General features: G+C 38.9%; 1 non-coding gene across 1 annotated transcript; it reads right to left on the bottom strand.

The window, feature by feature from the left end:
- Nucleotides 1-1,101: 1,101 nt before the first annotated feature.
- LOC114164918 lies at nt 1,102-1,209 on the bottom strand. Its single transcript, XR_003599653.1, has one exon. It is a non-coding gene; the product is annotated as a small nucleolar RNA R71 (small nucleolar RNA).
- Nucleotides 1,210-19,907: the final 18,698 nt, after the last annotated feature.

Here is a 19,907-nt window from a genome sequence, read left to right as displayed (position 1 = left end):
GTCACCACATCATTTCCACATCATTTCCATGTCATTTCAACGTCAGCAGAGTGATTGGGCCAACATTTGAGGCCCAGAGTGACATTTTTGTAATTCTGCAGCTCATAATGGCAGTTTCGTAATTCTGAGTGGCAAGGGTGATATGACCACGAAATTAGGTCTGCATGGGGGAAACAAGCCACTCCTTCTTCTTCCACACTCTCTCAAACCTCCATTTTTGTTGTTTTTAAGTTGTACCGATTTGCAAACTCAGATTCTCTAGAAAATGCCATTTTCTACATTTCAGCAATGTTTTTTGTGATTTTTCTTCATTTTTCTCACTTTTGAAAAAAATTTAAAAATACTTATACTTTGAGTTTTGATCTGATTTTTTTTGTGCTTCTGTTTGACCACTCAAAGGAATATCCTACTAATTTTCAAGTCATTTGGAGTTCGTTTGAGTATACTTGTAGTTATACCCTATGTTATGCCAATATCACTAGAATTAATGTTTTTTGGTGCATGACTAGGGGAAACCCAAGTGAATTACAACCATTTGACCCTGAGATTGATAGGACATTCCACAAAGGAAGTAGGCATCTTAGGAATCCATCTTTGCATGCTGGATATTCAGTGACTTTTCCTGACTCTTCTGATTCTCATCATACTCCTGACACTCCTCATTCTTTGCATTCTGAGCATACTGTTTATTTTGAGCATTTTGATTTTCATACTGATAACATGGCTCAACCTCCTCCACCTCATGAGAGAACCATGAGTGAGCTCACTGCATCAGAGTTTACTTATGATAGTTTATGCATTCAATACCCCAAGGAGGAGGTTCCATATGTGCTGAAAACTGGTTTAATACACTTGTTGCCAAAGTTTCATGGTCTTGCAGGTGCGGACCCGTGCAAACACTTGAAGCAGTTTCATGTCGTCTGTTCCACCATGAAGCCTGCAGATGTCCAAGAGGACCATGTATACTTGAAGGCTTTCCCTCATTCCTTGCAGGGTAATGCGAAAGACTGATTGTACTACCTAGCACCTAGGTCCATCACAAGCTGGGATGACCTGAAGAGATTGTTCCTTGCCAAGTTCTTCCCTGCTTCAAGGACAAAAACCATAAGGAAGGAGATTTCTGGCATCAAGCAGCAATCTGGGGAGACCCTTTTATGAGTACTGGGAGTGGTTCAAGAATCTCTGTTCAAGCTGCCCACACCATCAGATCTCTGAACATCTCCTTCTGCAATACTTTTATAAAGGCTTGTACCACATGGATCGAAATATGATTGATGCCGCAAGTGGTGGTGCCTTTGGTAACATAACCCCAGCTGCAGCCAGACAACTAATAGAGAACATGGCTTCAAATTCTCAACAATTTGGCACAAGGAGTGATGCCATAGTTGTTAGAGGTGTTCATGATGTAGGGGCAGCCGAGTACATGAAGAAGTTGGAAAGTAAGATTGATGCTCTTACCTCACTGGTCAATCAACTTGCTTCCAATCAGAGAGCTCCAGCTGCAAGAGTTTGTGGCCTTTGTACATCTATTGATCATTTTACAGATTCTTGCCCAGTATTGCAACAACAAGCTGCTGCTTCTTCTTCTACACTAGTGGATACCCCTCAGGCCTATGCAACAAATATTTTCAACAACAATAGGCCCCAACATCAACAACATAACCATGATTTGTCAACAAACAGATATAACCCAGGATGGAGGAATCACCCTAATTTGAGATGGGGAAACCAGGGTAACTAGCAGCAGCCCCAACAATTTCAAAATGTGCAACCACCTCCACAACAAAGAGTTGCACCACCACAAGCTGCTCATGTTCCACCTGCACCCACACCAGCTCCTGCTGCAGCACCTACACCTTCTTCTTCTACTTCATTGGAGGAGTTAGTCAGGATGATGACCCTTCAAAATATGCAATTCCAATAGGAGACTAGGGCCTCAATCCAGAGTTTCACAAATCAAATGGGGCAGATGGCCACTCAGCTAAACCAGGCACAAGCTCAGAATTCTGACAAGCTTCCATCACAGACGGTGGAAAATTCAAGGAATGTGAGTGCCATTACATTGAGATCTGGGAAGAACATTGAAGTTCCCACTCCTAAGCCTACACCTCCAAAGGAAGTAGACCCTACTGCTAAACTTCAGAGAAAGCATGATGATGCTCATGCAACTGGTGTGACTTCTTCGCCTTCCACCTCTACTGCTACACCTTCCATACCTCTTCCTTTCCCTCCAAGAGTCATTCCAAGCAAAAAGATGGAAAAGGTTGACAAGGAGATCTTAGAAACATTCAGGAAGGTGGAGGTGAACATACCTTTGTTGGATGCCATTAAACAAATTCCCAGATATGCAAAATTTTTGAAGGAGCTATGCACGCACAAGAGGAGGCTAAAGGGAAGCGAAAAGATCAGCATGGGGAGAAATGTGTCAGCATTGATAGGTAAATCTGTTCCTCAGATTCCCGAGAAGTGCAAGGACCCAAGTACATTTTGTGTACCTTGCATCATAGGTAACAATAAATTTGAAAATGCAATGCTTGATCTTGGTGCTTCAATAAATGTAATGCCTCTATCTATTTTTAAATCTCTTTCTCTTTGACCCCTGTAACCTACGGGTGTGGTGATTCAGTTGGCAAATAGAAGTGTTGCCCACCCCGCAAGTTTGGTTGATGATGTTTTGGTTCGTGTTGGTGAGTTGATTTTCCCTGCTAATTTTTACATTCTTGATATGGAAGAGGGATGGTTCTGCACCAATCATTTTAGGCAGACCATTTTTGAAAACTGCACAAACCAAAATTGATGTCCATGCAGGTACTTTGTCCATGGATTTTGATGATATTGTTGTGCGATTTAACATTCTGGATGTCATGAAACATCCTTCTGAGGATCACTCTATTTTTCATATTGATATTATTGATGATGTTGTTGATGGAATTATTTCTGATTTCCACTCTTTGCATGCATTAAAACATTCATCTGTGTCTGAGTTATCTGAATTTGCATGCATTGATGTTCTTGATTCTGATTCTGATTCTGATTCTGATTCTGATGATGCTGAATATGATGTGGATAATGTTGAATCTACTGAGTTTGACTCGTTGGATGTTTTACCTATTGACTTTGATGTTATACAATCAGGTTGCACTAACTATGTTGTAGGAAGTACATATGCATCTGATTGTTATGCTCAGGTATAAGCTGTGGAACCCATTTCTCCCTCCCCTCTGGTTCCAGATATTCAGCCAGCATCCAGTCTAAGACCCGCCAAAACTAATTAATTAATTAATGCGGGTAGGAAGAGCCTTTATAGCATTAAATGTTGTTTGATATGACGTGGAAAAGTACTAGCTCAAGTGGTTGAGAGTACTTTGATTGTGTGAAAGAACTTGGGTTCGAGTCCTATGTATGCCATTTATGTGTTATTTGATTTGTTCTTATTTTGATAATATACTTGTGAATAGTGATTGATATCATGATTATAAGATTATAATAGTTATCACCAAATGTGAATTGGCATAGTGGTTGTGCTTTGGCCTTATGAGTGGAAGGTCACGGGTTCAAACCTTGATAGACAAGAATTAACCTTTATTTTTGCCAAGTTTAGCTTAGAGTGAATGTGAACAGTTAGAGAAAACCCTAGCAGAAGGGGTAGCCAAAATGGGGCTGAAAAACTGCCAACTAATGGTCTTGAATAGCAATTAAGCCTACAATAAATCCAATTTCGTTTTTTTTCATTAACCCACCTTAAGGCACCTTTAAAAGGCAACTTGGGAGAGAGAAAAGAGGTTTTGGAAGGTTAGTTTTCTGAGGGTTTGCAAGGGCACGAAATTAGAGTGAAAGAGTGGGCATTTGAGGGTTGTTGAAAGGAGGAGCTAGGTTGTCTATTCATTAAGGAAGGATTCTAAAAATCTGCATCTTTTGAGCGAAGGCGTCCAGGTTAGGGGAGCTGAACCCAATTCTCGTATTATTGAATTGTTAGTATGATTTTGATGCATGTGCTTTGTGAGTCTCGTGGTCAATATGATTGAATCAGAATTTGTTTGGGTTCTGTTGATTGGCCAAAATAGATGAAGTATCCTGTCCTTTGTGAGTCTTGTGTGTCTCGTGGTCAATATGATTGAATCAGAATTTTGATGCATGTGCTTTGTGAGTCTTGTGTGATGATGTTGAGTATATTGGGGGTTTTGCTATGGAATTGGGTAAAGATGATCCAAATTCGAATTGGGGTAATGTAAATAGATGAAGTATCCTGTTTGAAGTGTGTTAGCCATTGTTTTAGGTTGAGTAATGTTTGAATGTTGTTTTGGCATGTGTAGGTATGCGAATTGGGCAAAGGTGGGGGTTTTATGTGTGCGATTAGAGTTGGAACTCTGCAAATCTCACCCAAGCGAGTCCATCTCGCCTAAGCAAGAGTTGCAGAGTCTCATGTTTGGTTTGGTACACGTATCTCGCCCAGGCGACTCTGGACAAATTGAGCGACTTGGTCTCTCGCTCAGGCGAGAGACATTCACCCAAGCAAGGTCGCGAAGTGACTTGGGAATTCTGAGCGCGATATCTCGCCCAGGCGAGAGGTTTTGGAGTTTTGAGCGACTGGCACTCTCGCCTAAGCGAGAGTGGCTCGCCTAAGCGAGTCCGCGAAGTGTTTTCTTGTGTGTGTGGTTGAAAACTCGTGTAGGCGAGGTTTGGGTGTGGTTTTGGGCGAATGTGTGGCTCGCCCAAGCTAGGGGATCTCGCTTAGGAGAGATAATGTGATGTTGTGGCTGTTTTAAGCTCGCCCAAGCGAGGTGATCTAGCCTAAGCGGAGCAGAGGGCTTAGCTTGGGCGAGAGGTCCTGGCTTGAGCGAGATTATGTGAATTTCTCATGTTGTATGACCTTGTGTGTGCGAATTGACTACCTTTCTTAGGTATAGGAAGTATATGCATGTGTTGTGGTGTTTGGGCTTAAAGGACCAAGTCCACTAGGGGTCTGGGATGTGCTCGGTGGTTGGACACATGATGGGCATGGAACTGGTTGAGTTCCCCTCGGCTACTAATAGGCGAGGAGTCCTTAGTATGGTGATTGCATGTGTCGGGCGCACGATGGGCAAGGAACTGTGTTCTTATGTTGTTTTGGGTTGGGAAACATGTTTATTTCATATATTTGTTGATATTTTATTGTGCATAGCTCACCCTATCTGTGTGTGTGTGGCGATGATCGACTATTTTGTTATCCGGGAGCAGATGATGTGATGACAGGTGGGCCAGGAGACTAGCTTGGGAATTTTGTATATATATATATGTAATATTTTAGTTTTGAGATAATTATGTAATCATTTCAGGAGCCATTGAATTTTATTTCAGTTTTATGAGTATGGACTCCTGGTTTATGATAGTGATATTAAAGTTTTAAATTTCCCGTGTTTTTTCTTGGAAATGGTTTTATTAATTGCGTTCTTTATTTTATTTTAAAATTTCATTTATTAAATTTTCGTAATATTCCTTAGGGATGTTACATCCAGTACTCCAGAGTTGAAACCACTACCAGACAACCTCAAGTATGTCTACTTAGAGGAGGAGGACAAACTGCCTGTCATCATTTCCACCTCCCTCACTGCTGAACAAGAGCAGAGGTTGTTACACGTTCTTAAAAAGCACAAGAAGGCAATTGGATGGACATTGGCTGACATTCCTGGTATTAGCCCATCAACATGCATGCACAGGATATTTTTGGAAGATGGAGCAAAGCCAGTGAGACAGCCACAGAGGCGACTCAACCCTGTCATCTCAGATGTTGTCAAGAAGGAGGTGACCAAGCTTCTACAAGCTGGGATCATCTACCCCATTTCTGACAGTCAGTGGGTCAATCCCATCCATGTTGTCCCCAAAAAGACAGGCCTTACTGTAGTCAGGAACGAAAAAGAAGAGTTGATTCCAACAAGAGCGCAAAACAGTTGGAGAGTTTGCATTGACTACAGAAGGCTAAATCAAGAAACCAAAAAAGACCACTTCCCCCTGCCTTATATTGATCAGATGCTTGAGCGCTTGGCAGGTAAGTCCCATTATTGCTTTCTTGATGGGTTTTCTGGTTACTTTCAAATTCACATTGCACCTGAGGACCAAGAGAAAACCACATTCACCTGCCCCTTTGGCACTTTTGCCTATAGGAGGATGCCGTTTGGCCTATGCAATGCCCCTGGCACATTCCAGCTGTGCATGCTAAGCATTTTTAGTGCTTTTCTTGAAAAATGCATAGAGGTGTTTATGGACGACTTTACTATGTATGCGTCCTTATTTGATGCATGTTTGGATAGTTTGGACAGAGTTTTAAACAGGTGCATCCAATCTAACCTTGTTCTCAATTTTGAGAAATGTCATTTCATGGTAGAACAAGGCATAGTATTGGGGCACATAATTTCAAGAAAGGGCATTGAAGTCGACCCTGCCAAGATTTCAATTATTTCTCAATTGCCTTACCCCTCTTTTTGTGCGAGAGGTTCGTTCTTTTCTTGGCCATGCAGGGTTTTACAAGCGCTTCATTCAAGACTTCAGTAAGAAGGCCCTCCCACTGTCCAACCTACTGCAAAAGGATGTTGACTTCATCTTTGATGAAGGATGCAAAGAGGCTTTTGATTGGCTCAAGAAGGCCCTGACCACAACTCCAATCATTCAGGCGCCCGACTGGACAGCCTCATTTGAGCTTATGTGTGATGCATCCAACTATGCATTAGGGGTTGTTCTAGCTCAAAGGATTGATAAGCAGCCGAGGGTAATCTACTACGCCTCTAGGACATTAGATGCTATGCAATCAAATTACACCACAAAAAAAAAAGAGCTCATTGCGGTAGTTTTTGCACTTGAAAAGTTTCGATCTTATCCGCTTGGTTCTCCTATTGTTGTGTTTACTGACCAAGCAACTCTTAAGTACCTGTTGAAGAAGGCAGAATCAAAGCCTTGGCTGATAAGATGGATGCTCTGGCTCCAAGAATTTGATTTGGAGATCCGTGATAGGAGCGGAGCACAAAACTTGGTTGCAAACCACCTAAGCAGGATTGAGAGGTCTATTGATGATGCTTCACCAATCCGGGATGACTTTCCCGATGAAAGTTTGTTGACACTCTCTACTTCTTCCTCACCTTGGTTTGCTAACATAGTTAATTATCTTGTTGCTTCTGTTTTTCCTCCCCTAGCATCCAGAGCTCAATGTGATAAACTCAAGAGCAATGCTAGGTATTACATTTGGGATGACCCCTATCTGTGGAAAATGTGCAGTGATCAGGTTACCAGAAGATGCATTCCAGACCATGAGATTGACTCGGTCCTCAAATTTTCTCATTCATCTGCACCTAGTGGTCACCTTGGCACACAGAGGACAGTTCGCAAGGTGCTTGATTGCGGATTTTATTGGCCCACCATCTTCAAAGATGCGTGGAGGATATGTAGCACATGTGAGGAATGCCAACGAGCAGGAGGAGCCATTTCTTGGAGACAACAGATGCCTCAACAACCCATGCTATTTTGTGAGGTATTTGATGTCTGGGGTATAGATTTCATGGGCCCTTTCCCTGTCTCTTTTGGTTTCACTTACATCTTGCTTGTTATTGATTATGTTTCAAAATGGGTGGAAGCCAAAGCCACTACAACTAATGATGCTCAAGTTGTTGTGGACTTTGTTAGGTCTCACATATTTTGCAGGTTTGGAGTTCCTCGAGCTATTGTTAGTGACCAGGGCACCCATTTTTGCAACAGATCCATGGGGGTTTTGCTTCAAAAGTACGGGGTTGTGCACAAACTTTCTACACCATATGACCCCCAAACTAATGGGCAAGTCGAGATCTCAAACAGAGAAATCAAGAGGATCTTGGAGAAGATTGTGCAGCCCAACAGGAAGGATTGGAGTAATAGACTTTTGGATGCTCTATGGGCTCACATGACCGCTTACAAGGCACCTATAGGGATGTCTCCTTATCGGGTTGTCTATGGTAAGCCATGCCACCTTCCAGTGGAGATAGAGCATCGAGCCTACTGGGCTGTCAAGTCATGCAACTTCTCTCTTGATCAAGCTGGGGAGGAAAGGAAGCTGCAATTGAACGAGTTGGATGAGATCCGTTTGGAGGCATATCAGAACTCTATGTTCTACAAGGAGAAGACCAAGAGATTCCATGATAGCTCCACAGCAAGTTTTACTGTATAACTCCAGACTTGGACTCATGAGGGGTAAGTTGCGATCAAAGTGGATTGGTCCTTTTGTTGTTACTAATGTTTATCCTTATGGTGCAGTTGAAATCAAAAGCTAGTCCACAGATAAGAGTTTCAAAGTGAATGGGCATCGTTTGAAGCCATTCCTCAACAATCCTACCTTGGTGGATACTGTTGTAGAGGAGACTTCCCTGCTTGACCCCACTGCTGTTTCACCATGATTCGGGGAGTTTTCTTTCCCCTTCTTTACTTTTATTGCACTTGTCCAGGTTTGTTTGTCTGTTGTTGTTTCCGTTTGTTTGTTTCCTTTTTGTTCATTTGTGTTAATTAGTGTGATGTTTTTGTTTTCTGTTTTTTGGAGGATGAGTTGTTGGTTACTTTGTGGACTGATATCCTTGCTTTCTCTTTGCATGTCAAGTTGCTTTTGGAATTATTTTACCCTGTGTGAGAATTTGAGCCACTCTTTGTTCTTTGATTGTGTGATATATGCCTCTTGAATGCTTGCACAATGGCCTTGGCTTGACTCTTTCTGAATACTTTTCTGATTCACATGCATGTTGGGATATGATTTAGGCAATTTTGTTCTGTGAGCCTATAGCCAAATGAGCCTACCTTGAACTGTTTCTGTTGATACCCATTTTTGAGCCTGCATACCCTTTCATTGTTCTACAGCTCATTACAAGCTCTTAGCCTGAAAAACCATGATTATTCCTACCTTAGGAAATTTTGGAGCTTTGGAAAATTGTTTTGAGAATGGGTGCTCAATTAAGTGTGGTCGCGCACAACAAGTGTGGTTGTGCGCGCACTTGTTGTTGGTTCTTGGAATTGCTCATTTGTACACTAAAGTGGGATTTCAAAATTGTTGTTTCTCTGCATGTTCTTTGTATAGAAAAACAAAAAGAAAAGGAGAGAAAACAAAAAGAAAAGAAAAGAAAACAAAGAAAAGAAATAAAAAGGAGTTTGGATTTGAGCATTGTGTGAGAACCGAAGTTGGAAGTGTTGGTGTTTGGGATTACTTTCATGCTTGATTGAGACTTATTCCCCATTGCTCCTCTATTTCCTTGGTTGCTTAGCTACTTATCCATATGTTCCACACCTTATCCTCAGCCCCATTACAGCCTTGAAAAGTCCTTCTGATCTTGAACTGCATGTGTTTCTAGTTTGGTTGCTGGTTCTAGAGGCTTGCAAAGTCTGTTTGATGTTTGTTTTTCAGGGGTGCTTTGAGAGTAAACAGTAGCCTAGAGATTTGAGTGATACAGTGCATATTTTGTGAGGTTATGTTGCTTTCAATTCTCTCTTTGAGCTGAACTGAGTACTTGACATGTTTTGAACTGTTTGGATGATGTTCATGGATACCTTGCAGCTTTGAATCCTTTTGTGTTGTATGTGTTTCCCTTTGTCTGTGTTGAGTTTGTTTGTCGTGTGTCTTTTTGTCTCTCTTGTTATGTTTGTGATGTCCTTGCTTTGTTTTACTCTTTAATTTTGCCAAGGAGTGCAAAAGGGTAAGTGTGGTCGATTTTGATGAGTCATTATTTTCTTCCATTCCACTGGCCTTTGTGTACCCATTAGATAGTTGATTAGTGCTTAATTGTTCATCTTTACAGTGTTTTTCATCTATTGGGCTTTATTGGGCCATTGTTCCGAATTTGGACTAATTTCACATTATTTGGCCTAATTTTTGTTTTTAATTATTTTTAGGTATTTGGGGTGAAGAAATTTTGGAGCTTGGACATCAATATTTAGTTGAAGAGAGTCGCCACATCATTTCCATGTCATTTCCACCTCAGCAGAGTGATTGGGCCAACATTTAAGGACTAGAGTGGCATTTTTGTAATTCTGCAGCTCATAATGGCAGTTTCGTAATTCTGAGTGGCAGGGGTGATATGACCACGAAATTAGGTCTGCATGGGGGAGACCAGTCGTTCCTTCTTCTTCCACACTCTTTCAAACCTCCATTTTTGTTATTTTTAAGCTTTGGAAGGTGACCCATGGTGGCACAAGCGAATTTTTCACATTTTCCATTGGTTTTTCACGTTTTATGAGCCTTGGACAACACATTGAAGTTGTATTAACATTTTCTACCGTTTGGGTAACATTTATATTGAAGTATTCTCAATTTTTGTTGTTATTTTCGTTGTTGCCCTTTTCTTTCCTTGCTCATTTTCGATTCCTGCACCAATTTAGGTTTTCTGCATCAATTTGCACTCATTTGGATGGTTGAATCAAAATTTATGTTTAAGCATTATTCGGATTCCATGAGGAACTAAGTTTATGTGTTGATTCTTTGTAGATAATGGATTAAAACCTTGAGATTAGTGTTTTATTCGGTGGAGTTATGTTAATCTCTGAATTCTGAATTTGCGTTTGGGTTTAAATAAGGAAACCATTCTGTTTTTGCTTAAATTGCAGAGTGGAATCATTGTGTGTTCATGCTAAGTGAACTATAGCAGATTCATGGATGTGTGCTTTGCTTAATTGCACTTGAGTTCGGGTTAATTTGCTCTTAGTAGTTAATTCGAGTTCCATGAGAGTTAATATAACCATTTTGAGTTGTAATCCGTGATTGGTGGATGTTCATTTGAAGCAAAGAATCAACGCTATTTTTACATTGATTTTACACGTCTGCATTTAAATTTTCAATTGTGCGTTGCATCCGTAAATCTGCCAAACCTCCCCTGTGTTGTATTGTTGTGTTCATCTAGAAATTGAAGCTTTGAATGAAAATATTGGTCGTTGGGAGACGACTTGGTTCACTTTCATATACTGCATTTATTCTGTTTTAATTTGGTGGGGTACGACCTCTATCAATGTTTCTTAACCAATATTTAGCATTATATACAGGCTAATGTGGATAAATGGATGAATATACCTGATATGGGCTACGCTATTGCTAATTGATATAATGTCATCTTAGTCTGCTTATCATCACGCCAAAATATTACAATTTTCCACTACGTACTAGACAACCTACTAATTCAAGACAACATAAACAAATATGTATAAGACATGTTCATGGTTCTCATTTTTGTGTATAAGACATGTTCATGGTTCTCAATTTTTCCCCGACGTTAATTGACATTCGGAAAGCATAACCTCGACGTCAAAAATGTGTTCTATCTAATAGCGCGATACCCATTTTAGTGCACTATTCTTTTGGCTCCTCTTCCTCACCACTGTAACGACGACGATGAACCTTTCGCGATGAGTTTAGAATCGTTTAAACTCAAATGTTTCTTGATTTATTGCTTCCCCACCACTATTGCATTTTGAACCGATTATTTTATGGCTTTTCAGATTATTTTAGCCTCCAACACTTCCTTTGTAGTAGCCTCAATGACTAACCTTACGAGCACCGACTACGATGATGAGAAACTAAGGTGAGTTGGGTTTCATTGAACTCAAATACATGGTTTGTGGACATTTTTGAACAAATATTATGTGTTTTGAAGGCTCGTTTGGGGCGGCTCGAGACATCTCCCATAGGCACCTCTCTAATGGCAATGAAGAGGTTTTCAAGCCACCTCTAACTTCATTCAAAAAGCTCAAACATTTGGATATAAGGTTAGTTTTTGGTTTCCATATATTTTGATTGCGCACTTGTGTCTTGATTGCATTATTTAGTTTCTAATTTTTTTATTATATATTACACAAATTTTTTAGCAGTTTAAGGAAGTTTTTGAAAAAAGTTTCTTTCACCAAATTTTTTTGAAGTTGTGTCATTTAACATTTCTTTTAGATTTATAAAATAATTAGTATCCAATTACTTTTATATGATTCTTAGTTTTATATGATTCTTTTATATTATTAAGTGTATTGCTACTTTATATTTATAATTTAAGTTAAACATTGAGCGAACTTCATAACATCTACTTAGTTATATTAAAACTAACATATGTTTTCCAAATTTTCATTAGAGTTTTGGGTAAGCCCAAAGCACAACAGATTAAAGTATTATATCCAAAGGTTGGAACACATTCCATTTAAAGTTATTAATTTCCGCATGTCAATTTATGACCTTGATATGTGATTATTTTCTTTGTCGTGTATAATGTAACAAGGAAGAAGATTCATGAGAATGTGAGTATTATTTCATGTTTTCGATAACAATAATCATTAGAGCTGCAATTAAAGATGATTGAATAGAGGTAATAATACCTTTAACATATTATAAATCATATCAAAAGACACTATCCAGACATAATGAAGTTGTATTATTTTTTCAGCGGTTCAAGAATCCATCACCTCTATCGGATGACACTATCCAGACACTAAGATAGGAGTGGGCAACATATTTATTGAAACAATGAAGTTAAGACCCACAATACCATTAGAACTTTTTTTTTAAACTTTGTTGGATAACATTTTCATGATGAAACTTTTTTAATTTTGTGTTAACTATAATAGTTTAGACAACTTTAGTGTTACTAGTTAAAATTGTAATCCAGAACTTTGTTGGAATATTTTTGAACTGTTTTGGAACTTTTTGCTTTTCAGGTTGGAAAATTGTAATTACAACAAAATTAAAAAAAAACAACTTATGGCATTTGTCGTTTGACTGTTAGACGTCAAAGGTCGTCGGTTGTTGCACAGTTCGACGTCCTTTGACATCTGTCTATGCAACGAAAGAGGTCAGAACTATTGTTTTTTAGCTCCAAAAGGCGTCAATTCAACGTCAGGTTTTCCCATAAGGCAACATTAAGGGACGTCGACCCCATTTATAATCGATGTTAAGGGCGACGTGGTTGCATTTCGACGTCAATTTTGACGTCACCCTATACGACGTCAGAATTTGGACAAATGTTAAAAGCCGAAAATAACGGACATTGAAAGTCCTTTTTGTTGTCCTATATAGGTGGTAGATATCATATCATCTACACATTGTTATCTTGATGCGAGCTTCATCTATGTTTTATGTGAACAAGATGCACACATTTGTGCACTTGATGGGCATCAATACTAGTTATGTGGACCTCGACTATATATATATATATATATATATATATATATATATATATATATATATATATATATATATATATATATATATATATATATATATATATATATTAGCTTATTTATTTTTGTAACTTAATATTCTTTTATAGAGATTAAAAACTATTTGTAATCATTATGCATATTTGTAAAAATGCAACCCCTCTAGACAAAGGATGAAAATATTTTGGCCTTAGTGCAATCACCACAAAACCAACAATGTCAATAATTCTAAAAAAAAAATCACATTCAAACACATAGTACGAGTCAAAAATAAGAAGTCTTATACCACAAAATATCAAAAGTTTTCGATTATTTAACTAAGACATAAGATGAAAATAATAATATAAAAAATCTCATATCCAGAACTAGTTAAGCACCTCCTTCGCACATTTCGACCTCCTATATTACTATTGGTGTAAGACCGGAGAAAAAAGTGTAGAATAAAGAGAAAATCATAGGAAAAATTAATAGTTTAATTAATATTGTTGATGAATTTAATTTAATTATATGACATATGAAATATATAATTGATTAATTAGAATTGTGTCTTGTTTATTTTAATTATTATTTAATTATGGCGGATGGACAATATGTGTTTATATTTTACTCATGCACAATATATTATGAGAAAGCGTCTAGTATAGTGGTTAATGTACATATGTGGTGTGACATGGTGCACGAGTTTGAATCCATAATGGTCTAAAATGGGTTTGTTTTTACTTTCTCTATCCTCATTTATTCTCTTTTGATCGTGAGGCCCACATATCATTTATATTTCTCTCTCCTTTCCACATTGTTGCGTGCAATGTTTTTATTTTTATGTTCTTTGCTTTTGAAAAATAGAAACTTGCTGCAACATTATTTAAAAAAAAACAGTTAACCAGTTAGATTTTGGTTTGTTTTTATTATTATTTTTAGTTTTTTTAAAATCTTAATTGAAAAGATTATACTTTAGAATATTAATAGAAAAGATTAGAGATGATAATTATAGACTAAAAGATAAGATTTTAGGAGAGGAGATAAAACACTTTAGGGTTTCTAAAATGTACAAAAAAGGTGAGGAGAAAAGACGACGAGAGTTTAACAGTGGAAAGAACCTGTGAAGAATGAAGGAGGTTATGAGAGAAATTGTATCGAATAAAGTAATCCAGGTAGGGGACGCTGAACTTGTATATTCCTTTTCTCTTTTGTGTTTTGATGTATGATTCTTATTGTTCTTTTCTGATGTATGTGTATACGACGATGTTGGAGTGACATTGATTCTTCGCTATTATGTTCCCTTGCTTTCTAATGGTACATGAGTGTGGTGGGTTCTCTTTGAACCGTGTTGAGGCGCTACAACCAAATGTTTTCCGTTTGTAGTGTAGTTTTGTTGTGTTAACCGTGAACCTGGCCAATGGGGTTCTTTACCATGTTGTGTATGAAGTATGAGGTTTGGTTTGAGATATCCTTGTGAAGATTGCAACGCATGGTAGTAGGTTTCTAGTTTGTTGGGGTTTAAAGTTTTCAAGCTTTACATGAATTTTGGCTAGTTGAGTGGATCATCACTAGTGCAAAATTGTATTTTTACCTCGCCTTATAGGCCTCGGTTGACGAGGAACCGAAGCATATAATGGCGCGGTGGCAATTTTGCAATTACAGGCAACTTTTATGCCTCGGTTCACATAAAACCCGAAGCCAAAAGCGGTTATAGGCCTCGGTTCAAAAAAAAACCGGTGCCAAAAGAGGTTATAGGCCTCGGTTAAGGAGGCCCGAAGCCAAAAAGGTTGCCAGAAATTTCAAAAATGCCATTGACGTTGGGACTTATAGGCTTCGGTTGGGAAAAAACCGGTGCCAAAAGGGGTTTTAGGCCTCGGGTGTTAGGGAACCGGGGCCAAAAGGGGTTATATGCCTCGGTTCTAAATTGAACCGAGGCCATATAGTTTAATTAGGACACAAAAACGCGAACCCCTCTACTTCTTCCTCGCGCGCCGCTGCACAAAAACGCGAACCCCTCTCTGGTTCCTCAAAACCCTCCTCCTCTACCACACCACCACCGCCACCTCCACCTTCTCCTTCCACCACCTCCTCAACATGTCCCAAGGAACCTGCCTCACCACCCTCCTCCGCCACAAAAACATCTCCCTCACCAAGGTCCACCCCGCAACAAACCCCGTCGAGATCAACAACGTCCTCATATCAAACCCTAACATCTTCCTCGCCGACCACCTAGCCGTGCATGGCGTTCTTTCCCCCTTCTCCCCCTTGCACCCGCACGACCTTCTTCAACGGGGTTTGGATTTCTTCATTCGACCCCCCTCTTTTTCTTCCAACCACTCCCTCTCCAAGAACGGTGTTCACTGGAACCGCGTCGTTCACTTGCTCCGTGCAAAGGGCTACGCTTCGTTCTCCATCACATTGTGTTCTCTGCCTCTATTTCTCTGTCGCCTCACTTAGCCGCCGATTCAGCTCCACTTCGCACACCTCCACAGCGCCGACAATGCTACATCACCGTGGGATTCTTCGTTGAGAAAGATCTCCAACTGCAACGAAAAAGAAGGAACACACTCCCTCCAACTGCAAAAAATTTAATTAAAAAAAAATATTTTTACCCTATGGCTCCGGTTCATTTAGAACCGAGGCATAAAATAGACTCTATGGCTTCGGGTAACAACCGAGGCCAAAAGGAGTACCTTTTGACCTCACCCCAATATGCCTCGGTTCCAGACCCGAGGCAAAATGAGAAAAATAACCGGAGCAAAAAGCCCTTCCTCCACTAGTGCATGGGCATGAATTACGTAGGACGTGCAATATTCGTGTAGATGCTGCCAAGGGTTTAAGTTTCCTTTTTCTATATTCGTTTTATTGGTTTATAGCCAAACTTCAGGTTTGATTGGTGCACTGGTAGGCATGATGGGACACCTTCTATTTATGGCAACTTGGTTTCTTATTTATCACATATATTGTGTCATCATGCTTTACGTATGGGTAGCTTTGAATATGCTCTTCATTTTACATTTTACATGTTCCATTGGTTTGAATGGTGGAAGGCCATGGTTCCACAAGAAATTTTTCTTTCCTTAGCCTTTGGGTGCAATTGATATATACGTTGCTTTCTTTCTTTCATTACCATTTAAGATAACTTTTCCTTGATGTGACAATCATGCATGGCCCAAAAGTTCATTTAACTTTCTTTTTAGGCTTTTAGAGTGTGGATTATGTAAATACATATTTTAATATAGCTTTTGTTTTTTTTTTCTTGATTCATATTAAAAGCATGTTTTCTTTCCTTATAGTTTTGGGATGTAATTCCATTTTGGCTTTTTATACTTTTAGTGTGGTGCTTTTTATTTGGTTTTACTAATTATCTTATATTGTAATATGTTTTGGTATTGGAAGGGATGACATGTTCTTTGCCTTTACTTTTTGTCTTATATCATGAGATGGTTATTTTGTTGAACACGTGTTATATATCCATAGTTGCAATGACAATGCTATGTCTTTCGCTTGGTTATATGTAATATTCTAGTTGCATGGTTATACAAGTAAAATGGTGGCTTCGTGCTTTAACTGCTTGTTGTTTTATTGGGATCTGAAACCACTCGTTAAGTTCGTTGTTGGAAGGTATTGGCTGGTAAGTTGATGAGTTTTTGTTATGGAACTTTATTTTCAATGCATGATGTGATGGAGTATATTTATTTGGCAATTTGTAATTCTCATGTGTTGCATGTTGAGAGTGTTTTGCCTTGCTTGAAGACTTTTGGTGAAATTAAATGTTGTGAGGTTTTCCGTACCTAGAGACCCAATCATGACTCTTTCGCCTGTGTGAAGTAGTGGTAAAGGATTGGTCTGAGTGTTGTACTCTCTCGCCTGTGTGAAGCAGTGGGGAGGGAAAAATGTTTCGCCTTATTTCGGCTCGTTGCGATGCATCAACGTTTTTACTCATAATTCCTTGAGGAATAAGGGAAACAGTCTGGCTGCGATAGCGGGACATGTCGAACCATCTATTTCTAGAAAACTAGATGTTGTTGTGGGGTAAAAGGTCGCAAAAAACTAAAGCTTGATTATGATTATTATGTTTAAGGATTTAAATGAATGTGATAGTCTATTGGTTTGATATAGTTGTTTGGATGTTGGGGGTTGTGTGTTCAAAGTAAAGTTTGATTGTGATCTTAATGCTTAAGTGTTACTTGAATGAGATGTTGAGTATTATATGTCATGTTTTATTTACATAATTCTTTTATATATCGTTGTTTATGGTTAGCTTACTCTTATTTGTTTGTTTGTGTGTTTGTTGTATGTGCGATGATCGTATAACGTGTGTGTTATACGGGAGCAAATGATATTGCAGATAATTTTGACATGGACTAAATTGACGAGAGGTTGGGATGAACTTGGGAGTTTTTATAACTTATTAGTTGTTTTAAATCAGATACTGAAGACTATGTATCTTCGCAAATCAAATGAAAAGTTTGTTTTAGTACATTTTCAATGATAATCCTTTTCCGCCAAACGCGTTCATTTTCTAACTTTCCGTGACATCCCAAAAAAATTGGGGTGTTACAGTTGGCATATTCTTCGGTTGCACGGCGACCTATCTGCAACGCCTCATTGGTGCGGTCCCATGTCATTGTCCCCTCCCTAACATCACAACAATCTAGCATCCTTTATGAGACGAACATCATGCGTCTAATAGTGCCCTGTAATGACAACATCAAATGAAGTATATTAAAAATTTTATGTGTACTAAAATATAGTTTTTGAGATGCTTACTGATAAATTGAATGATGAATCTAGTGATCTCCTCTACGGTGGAAGATCATCTAGTAGATGTCGTAGAAGACGAGGGACAAGACTCGTCTGATTGTCATGAGTACCTCGAACCATATATGGATGGGATACTTGTCTAAACCGCTACAGGTACCATGAGGAGGAATTGTTGAAAGCACACATTTCAAAACATGATTTACGAAGCGTATCCATCGACGAACAATGTCTGCTAAGTCGACATCAGGAACAACAAGTGGAGACCTAGGGATAGGTTGCAGAAACCCAAATTGGCGTAACCCACGTTTTGGCAGATGATAGTGAGCAATTTCACCCACCTAGATGAAGCCAGAGAATAGAGCAATGATGATAAGGGGATGAGTAACTCGTAATGATGCATACATGTTCAACATGACCCCATCATATGTTAGTGAATCCAACTGTGCTCCGACCTCATGCAGAGTACAATTCAGTCTAGGTGTCAAATAACGCATTGTCTTAGGTCTCTATCGTCATAACTATCCAATAATTGATTCCTTCCCAATCCCGAAAAAATGCAAAGGTATTTAAATAACTCACCAATAAACATGAACAAAGAAAAAAATTGTATTTGAAAAAGAGTAAGATATTCAGTTAATTGCCTCGTGTGTCCAAGGCACGCATCGCCAAAATGCTCAAAAAGATGTGCAAGTGCAGTAGCTCCCCTCGTAAACCTTCCACAAGACTGCAGATTTGCAAACATATTCAGGTACGAGACGCTAATGGATGTTGCGCTTTTATCCATAAAAGTGGTGCAATAGATATGTCTATGTTGCAAACTGCCAATGCTTATTTTCACAACACTCAGTGTAGAGGTCTCTCAACCAACTCAGTTTGACATGAGGACCATGACATTGTCTGAGCTCAGATGACTCCCTTGTACATTCAGATCCATGAACACTAAAGCAGCATCGAAGTCTAGTGCTTCGATTGGACAAACTCTTCTACTATAGGCAAATGGAGGAGGACAAAGACATCATTAAGTGTCACGCTCATCTCTCCAAAAGGAAGATGAAAGTTGTTGGTCTCTGATAGAGGTCGTACCCCACCAAATTAAAACATATTAAATGCAGTACATGAAAGTGAACCAAGTCGTCTCCCAACGACCAATATTTTCATTCAAAGCGAAATTTCCAGATGAACACAACAATAACACAAAGGGGGGTTGGCAGATTCACACAAGTTTGCTAAATTCTAATAAAAACACTGAAACTGAATTAAACACAGAATTCAAAATGTATTGATTCCTTGATTCCACTGAAAATCCACCAATCACAGGTTACTAAATAAATTCTCTTATCCAATTTACTCTCATGAAATCCGAATTAATCAACTATGCGAAAATTAACACAGCTTCATTATGCCATTAAGCATAGCACACATCCTTCTTTCAATTTCACACACACACACACAGATTAAGCAACTGTGGCCAAAACCCAAACTCACTAAGCATGACAAGGATTCTGAAATTGTGGAAAACATGAACCCATGATTAAGCATCACAAATTTCATTTCATTCAAAGCTACGAAATTAAATAGAATGAAGAGAAAATAGGAATTGGAGTGCACTGCAAAACATCAACCTCATGGTTTCAATTAAGTTTCTTCAAGGAACCAATACGAAAAACTTAGCTAGACATGGAAAATGAACAATCAAGCACTTCGAATCTGAAACAGAAATTGCAATTCAACCGTTCAAATGACTTCAAATTGATACTGAAAGCTTAAAATGGTGCAACAAACGAAATGGGCAAGGGATAATAGAAGAACAACAAAAATAGCCACCAAAAACGAAAATACTTCAATATAAATGTTACCCAAATGGTAGAAAACGTTAATACAACTTCAATATGTTGTCCAAGACTCATAAAACGTGAAAAATTCGTGTGTGCCACCATGGGTCACCTTCCAAAGCTTAAAAATAACAAAAATGGAGGTTTGGGAAGTGGAGAAGA

Source organism: Vigna unguiculata, chromosome 9, assembly GCF_004118075.2.
Source record: "Vigna unguiculata cultivar IT97K-499-35 chromosome 9, ASM411807v1, whole genome shotgun sequence".
NCBI classification, from domain to species: domain Eukaryota; kingdom Viridiplantae; phylum Streptophyta; class Magnoliopsida; order Fabales; family Fabaceae; genus Vigna; species Vigna unguiculata.
This window is presented reverse-complemented; position numbering and strand designations above follow the sequence as displayed.